The sequence below is a fragment of the Grampus griseus genome (assembly GCF_964374135.1).
Source record: "Grampus griseus genome assembly, chromosome: 2".
In the NCBI taxonomy this organism is placed as follows: Eukaryota; Metazoa; Chordata; class Mammalia; order Artiodactyla; family Delphinidae; genus Grampus; species Grampus griseus.
Window position 1 is genome coordinate 63,353,353 of NC_139018.1, and position 6,422 is coordinate 63,359,774.

A 6,422-nucleotide genomic window follows, 5' to 3' on the forward strand; every position below is an offset into this window, starting at 1 on the left:
AAGAATCCGCCTGTCTGTGCAGGAGACACAGGTTCGAGCCCTGGTCTGGGAAGATCCCACATGCCGCGGAGCAGCTAAGCCCGTGCACCACAATTGCTGAAGCCCGCGCGCCTAGACACCGAGCTCCGCAACAAGAGAAGCCACCGCAATGAGAAGCCCGTGCACCACAACGAAGAGTAGCCCCCGCTCGCCGCAACTAGAGAAAGCCCGCGCGCAGCAACGAAGACCCAACTCAGCCAAAAATCAATCAATAAAATAAAACAGAATACCTCATTCCATCTCTTTTCTCCCAAGCCAGTTCCTGTCCCTCATACCACACTTTCCAAGTCCTCAGAGCCAAAACCTTGCAGCAGCCTTCAGTTCCCCAAAACTTCCTATTCTGTCCCCATGTAGTCTTTTTTGTAACACAAGCTTTTTAAAAATTATTATTTATTATTATATTTTTGGCTGCACAGTAGCATCTCTTCCTGTTGATCCACATTCTTGGAATCATTTTCTTGAGCAAGATCTCATTGGGTTGCTTCTCTGCCCAGATTTCTTTGAGCTCCTGAATCAAAATCAGCCTTGAGCTTAGCTGCCCTTGTACCTATCTTTTCAGCCTTGTCTTCCACTTCATCCTCCTATTTCCATTGCAGGGCTACATTCCACAGCACAGCTTTGAGAAGCACTACCTGATATCCTCCTCAGGCTCTCCCCTTCCCCCGCACTCCTGTTCCTCCTGTAAGGACACTCATTCCCATCTCGTCATCTAAGAAGCTCAGGTCCACCAATCTGCCTCTTTTCCCCTATATGCCTAGTGCGTACAACTTGAATCTTTTATTAGCCTGAACCAAATGAAATGACCATTTCTGTAGGTCAAAAGCGTCAAACATTGGTAATCATATGGTTTACCTTAAAGAGTTGTGTGTAGGGGCTTCACTAAAGACTGACAGGGCAGAGCCTGAATACTTTTTATCTCTGTATTCTCTACCACCCCTGGCATGGGGCTTGGCTCATAAAAGTTCAGTAACTGACTGTCAAGTTGAACTAAAAACTGTAGAAAGACAGGGAACAATTGAGAAATGCTTTCATAGCTGCCTTTCCTTCCCACGTAGACACAACCCGCTGTGAAGCACCCCTGGGTGTTCCCTGCCATGCAATGACGAGATATTTAAAATCACATACACTTCAGGCTGTGAAAATTATTTCACACATTCAAACAAATTCTGATCCTCCGTTGAGGTTGCATTTAAGCTGGGCCCTAAAAGAGGCATAGGATTTTGGATGGCATATACACATTAATACCCTAAAGGATACTTCCTGGAAGGAGCCGACCTCATTTTCAATACAACACAAACTGAAAGCTAGAATTAGAACATCAGGCTCCTTGAGGGCAGTGGCCACATCTGTTTTGCTCCCCGGTGTACCCTCAGTGCCGAACAGTACCTAGCATGAAGGAGGTGCTCCGATCATTCACTGAATATGCATTCTCACTGTTTGGGTTTTCTACTATGTTGACCTGTTTTTATTTGAAGAGATTTGTGAATAACTGAAAAATCCAAATCTCAAAACCTAAAAGGCCAGAGATTTTATATTAGAATTTGAGGTTTTTCCACAAGGCCAATGGATTCCTCCGGGAAATCTTTCAGAAAGACGAACCCCTTGCTGATTCCATTGCTAAGGGAAATCCCCAGGAAGCAGACTTCACGAATATGTGCCTTGGGTACCAAGCAGCAGCTAATCTACTCACCCAGGTGGACTTCCCCCTGGGTTGGGGAGCTTTCACAGAAGTCTGGGGACCAGTGCTCCTGCAGCTTTACCACAAGCCTATGGGGGCAGACTTGCTGTGTCTGTATGGAAAATTTGACCTTCCTCTCTGTTGGGCCACCAAGTTAGACTTTCTGAAATGACTCTCTGGTTTTTTGAAAACTTTTAGAGATGACTTGACATCTCGTGAGTCTTGGAAAATCTCCTGGGGGCCTCCATTTGACAAGGCCCACATTCTCCCCTGGGGGTGGAGGTAGGTGGAAGGTAGGGGTTACCCACAAGGCAAAGGTAAAAACTGGCAGCGTAGATTCCCAGTGACTGCAGACATGCTGAATCACATGGTGTTTAAAGGCAAGATAAGAATTTAGCCCTTAGCTTAAGACGCTCTGCTGGTGGTTTCAGTGAGCCAGGGAATATAAAACTGAAGCTTATCTGTGTTTCCATGTGATATTAGCAGGTGTTGAAACAGTGGTAATAGAGTATCTTAGGAGAGTTAGGATTCCCTGATGTCAAGGGGCCCCGGAGGTCAACTGTGGCCACAACAGAGCTAGGGATGTGGCAGTTCTGTGTGGACAGTAGAAGGGAGGTAGCTCCCTGGTCAGACTTTGAGCCATCAGGTGCCTCCTCAGGGGACTGAGGGCAAGAACCTAGTTCCATTCGTATTTCTCCCTATCTGTATCTTTCTCATACCAATAGAAACCCTAAAGCTCTTCCTGTACCCCAGTAGCTATGGTTGGCTACCTAGGAGTTGTCAATCTGTTTGAGTCTCAGGGAAAAAGAAAAGGGTGATTTCTTTGTACTCCAGTTCTATAATTTATGGGCAAAGGAGAGGGACAAATGGGGCATCAAACGTGGTGTGGGAAGTGCTACCGTGACATATGAGGTACTTGGTTATGCTTCTACTCAAAAGCTCTTCAAACCATATTCCAATATGGCAACACTCCCCAGCGCTCTCTCCCATAACACCTAGTATGGTTCTCTCACCCTCCAATACCAATGGTGGGTTCAATATGGTGTCTATCAACATAGCAGTCATACAGCTATCATTTCCCTGCTACTCCATCCTTTCCTTTCCAGTCAATATAATTCTGCATCTGGATTCTGTCAGTCATCTCCAATAATGATAATGCTGTCCTTTGATTTGAAAGGGAATAAACTTGTAGCAGCTCAACCCAAAGGACATTTAACTAAATCTCTCCAGGAACAACTTCTAGAGAGCCAAAACCTTTAGCTTTCAGGTCACTCTTGATTTTTAGCTATAACAACTTCAGTATAAAGTTGTTATAGCTAAAACAACTCTTACAACTTTTGATGTTTCTCTTGTTTTCCCAAACTTCCCCTTAAATGAAAACCCAATGCTTGACTGATGACTGAGCTCTTGTTTCTGAAAGCCAAGGACTTTGAGAAACACTAAGAATTCTCATGGGTCTCCCCAGAATACTGGAAGAAGCATTGGAAGACCCCAGCTGGCTTGGGCTTAACCGTTGGTGGTTTTTAACATACAACTTCCCCTTAAGCATGATAACACAGGAAGCCTTTCATAGCTTGAGAGAACAGCAAATGTTCCAGTGAAAAATAAGATGGGGAAGGGAGGGGCCTGAGTCCTGAACATGGTCAGGCTTTGCTTTGAGTGTCAGAAGCACTGGGTTTGAATCTGAGCCTTGCCAGTGATCAACTGGTGGCCACCACCTCGGTTTCTTCTCTCAAACAGGTGAGCACGCTGTACCCACCTTAAAGGCATGGAGGAAAAAAATATTAAGCACAATGAAAATAAGTCACCTACTAATAGACTTTAACTCAGCTTCTCTCTTTGTGAAAGGAGGGGACACTGGTAAATAAAGCCTGGATCGCTGGCTATTTTGTTTTGATCTATCCCTAGTACAGAAGGAAGCCAAGTACTGCACCAGCCTGTACTGCACTCTGCTATTGTTCAGAAGTGAAACTCATTCTGTTTTCTTAACTTAGAAAGCAGCCAATTCTTACTCACCCTATCCTGCATACATGCAGCCTCACCCATGACTGTGGACGGGGATGGGAATCGTAAGCATCAATAAATTCACTGAGGGCTTCCCTGGTGGTGCAGTGGTTGAGAGTCTGCCTGCCGATGCAGACACACGGGTTCGTGCCCTGGTCCGGGAAGATCCCACATGCCGCGGAGCGGCTGGGCCCGTGAGCCATGGCCACTGAGCCTGCGCGTCCGGAGCCTGTGCTCCGCAACGGGAGAGGCCACAACAGTGAGAGGCCCGCATACCGCAAAAAAAAAAAAAAAAAAAAGTTCACTGAGATTTTCACACCCATGGTGTATCCCTACATCTTGGTGTCTTTATGAATGTTATTTGACTTTATTCCCTCTGCTCACTACCCCCAATCTCACCCCACACCCATTTCAGACCCCTGATCGGGTGGGGAAAGGGTGGTGCAGAAGTTGGTCAGGCACCGAGAGGATGAGTCAAGAACAGAGAGGAAATAAGACTCAACAGCCTTCCTTTCAGCCTGGAGACACTTCCTCTTCCTTGAGGTTTCCTAATTGGCTTCCTCTAATTCCTGTTTTCTTACCGCAAAATTAAGTCATCTCTGGTGCTCAGAGGAGCCAAATTCTCTTGAGACAACTGGGGGAGAGAGCAAATGAATGAGGTGTCTGATCATTATAACCAATATTTTCAGGCACTAATTGAGGAACTAGTTCTTGAGAACCCAGGTATTGATGGGAAAGCAAGAGAGTGCTCCAGTGTTATGTTCTACTTGCTTTGAAAGTACTTGATAAACCTCAACTGAGATCCGTGAATTTCACCCAGTGTGCAATTCATCCATCGTGGTGAAACAAAGGCAAGTTTCAAAAATCAACCATAGACAACAGACTAAAACATTTTCAATATTAAAAACTCTGCAATGATGTCTTGCAGGTGCAGAGCAAATTTTATTCCAGTTTTCATGGTCCATGTACAAAATAGATGCCTAATAAATAAATAGTTAATTCATTTAAGACACGGGGAGGGGCTTAAATGGTATAATTAAAGAGGGTGGCATTGAGAAGTTATCATTATTTCTTGAGGGTCAGTTGAAGCATCAGACACCAAAGAGTATGTTCCTGAGCCGGCACACACACAAAATACCAAGGAGCAAGAGGGGAATTCACTCAAAGGAGAAGTGGGAATCAGAGGTAAAAATCAGGAAGACATTTTCAAACAACTTCTCCAAAATAATTCAACAAACGTTTATTGAGCCTCTTCTAGGGGTAAGCCAGCTGGGCTGGCTGCTCTGGAGACACACAGATGAACCAGATGGAGAAGAAATTTCAGTGGGGAAGAAAAATGCAACTCAAATGAGAGCAATACTAACACGAAGCAGCACACGATATGTAAGGCAGTGTCCAACAAAGCGCTGCAGATGGGAAATGACTTTGGCCAAAGGGAATGCAAGCCACCTGCTGAAAGAAATATATCCGAGCTCAACTTGGGAGGAGAAGCACTCTGACAGGTGTGTTCGCTGTTAGGAACAGTGTGAGTGGCACCATGATGCAACATGGACTCGGGGTGGCAAGAACAGAGAAGCAGAGGAAGAAAAAAAGAGCCTGTGTTTAGGTTATGGCAGTGGCTTAGCTTGACTAGGACACAAAAATGTTCTGGAGTACAAATGCAGGGAGGAGGCCTTGAATGCCAAGGAAAGGAACTTCTGCTCTGGTTGGAAGGCAGTGGGGAGACATTTGACGTTTTTGAGTAAGGGAAATGGCATGATTAGAATTATGCTCTCAGAAGATAAACTTGGTGGCAGTATTTATGATGAACTGTAGATGGGGATATCAATCAAGAGGCCATTGCTAATAGAACCAGTGACTGTTTGTGAAGGCCTGAACTGGGGTGGTAGTTACGGAAATGGAAAGGAAAGAAGATGCCAGAGACTTTTTAATAGCTCTCCGCCCATTATAAAAAGTGATACACTATTCATAGTAATTACTATTTGTAATAGGCAAAAACTAGAAGCTATCCAAATGCCCATCAACAGTAGAATGGATAAATTGTGGTATATTCACACTATAGAACATCACATAATAATGAAAATGAACGATACAATTACATGTGACAACAGAGATGAACCTCCCACAATATTGAATGAAAGAAGCCAGCCACGGAAGAGCACAGCCTGACTGATTCCATTTACATAAAGCACAAAATCAGGCAAAAGGAATCTATACTGTTGGAAGACTGGACAGTGGTTACCTTTGTGGAGGCAAGAAATGATGGAAGTGAGCGCAAGGGGGCATCTGGGTTCTGGTAACAAGCGTGATGAACAGACTGTGATAAAACTACAATCTGACTTTTGTTCTCCCACTCTTCCTTTCATTTTTCCTGCCTCTAGATGAAAACTCGGGTATGCTCCCTTACTTTTCCATTCCTCTTAGATAATATGCAGTGCTACGGTTACTTTAACAAATGCAGTATCGATTCAGAAATTAGAATATCCAGTTCTATACCAATAGATTCCAAACAGCACTGCATCATTTGTATTCTGTCAGCTTAGGTCGGCTTCGCACTAAATCTTCCAGTGGAAAGGGGTGGGGGCATGGTTGACTTGTCCTCCCTAATCACTCCTGGCTCAGCTCCACCCCGACCTCCTTCACACCCTCCACATGCCCCGCCCCAGCCAAGGTGGAGGATGGGCAGTGGAGGATGGGTAAG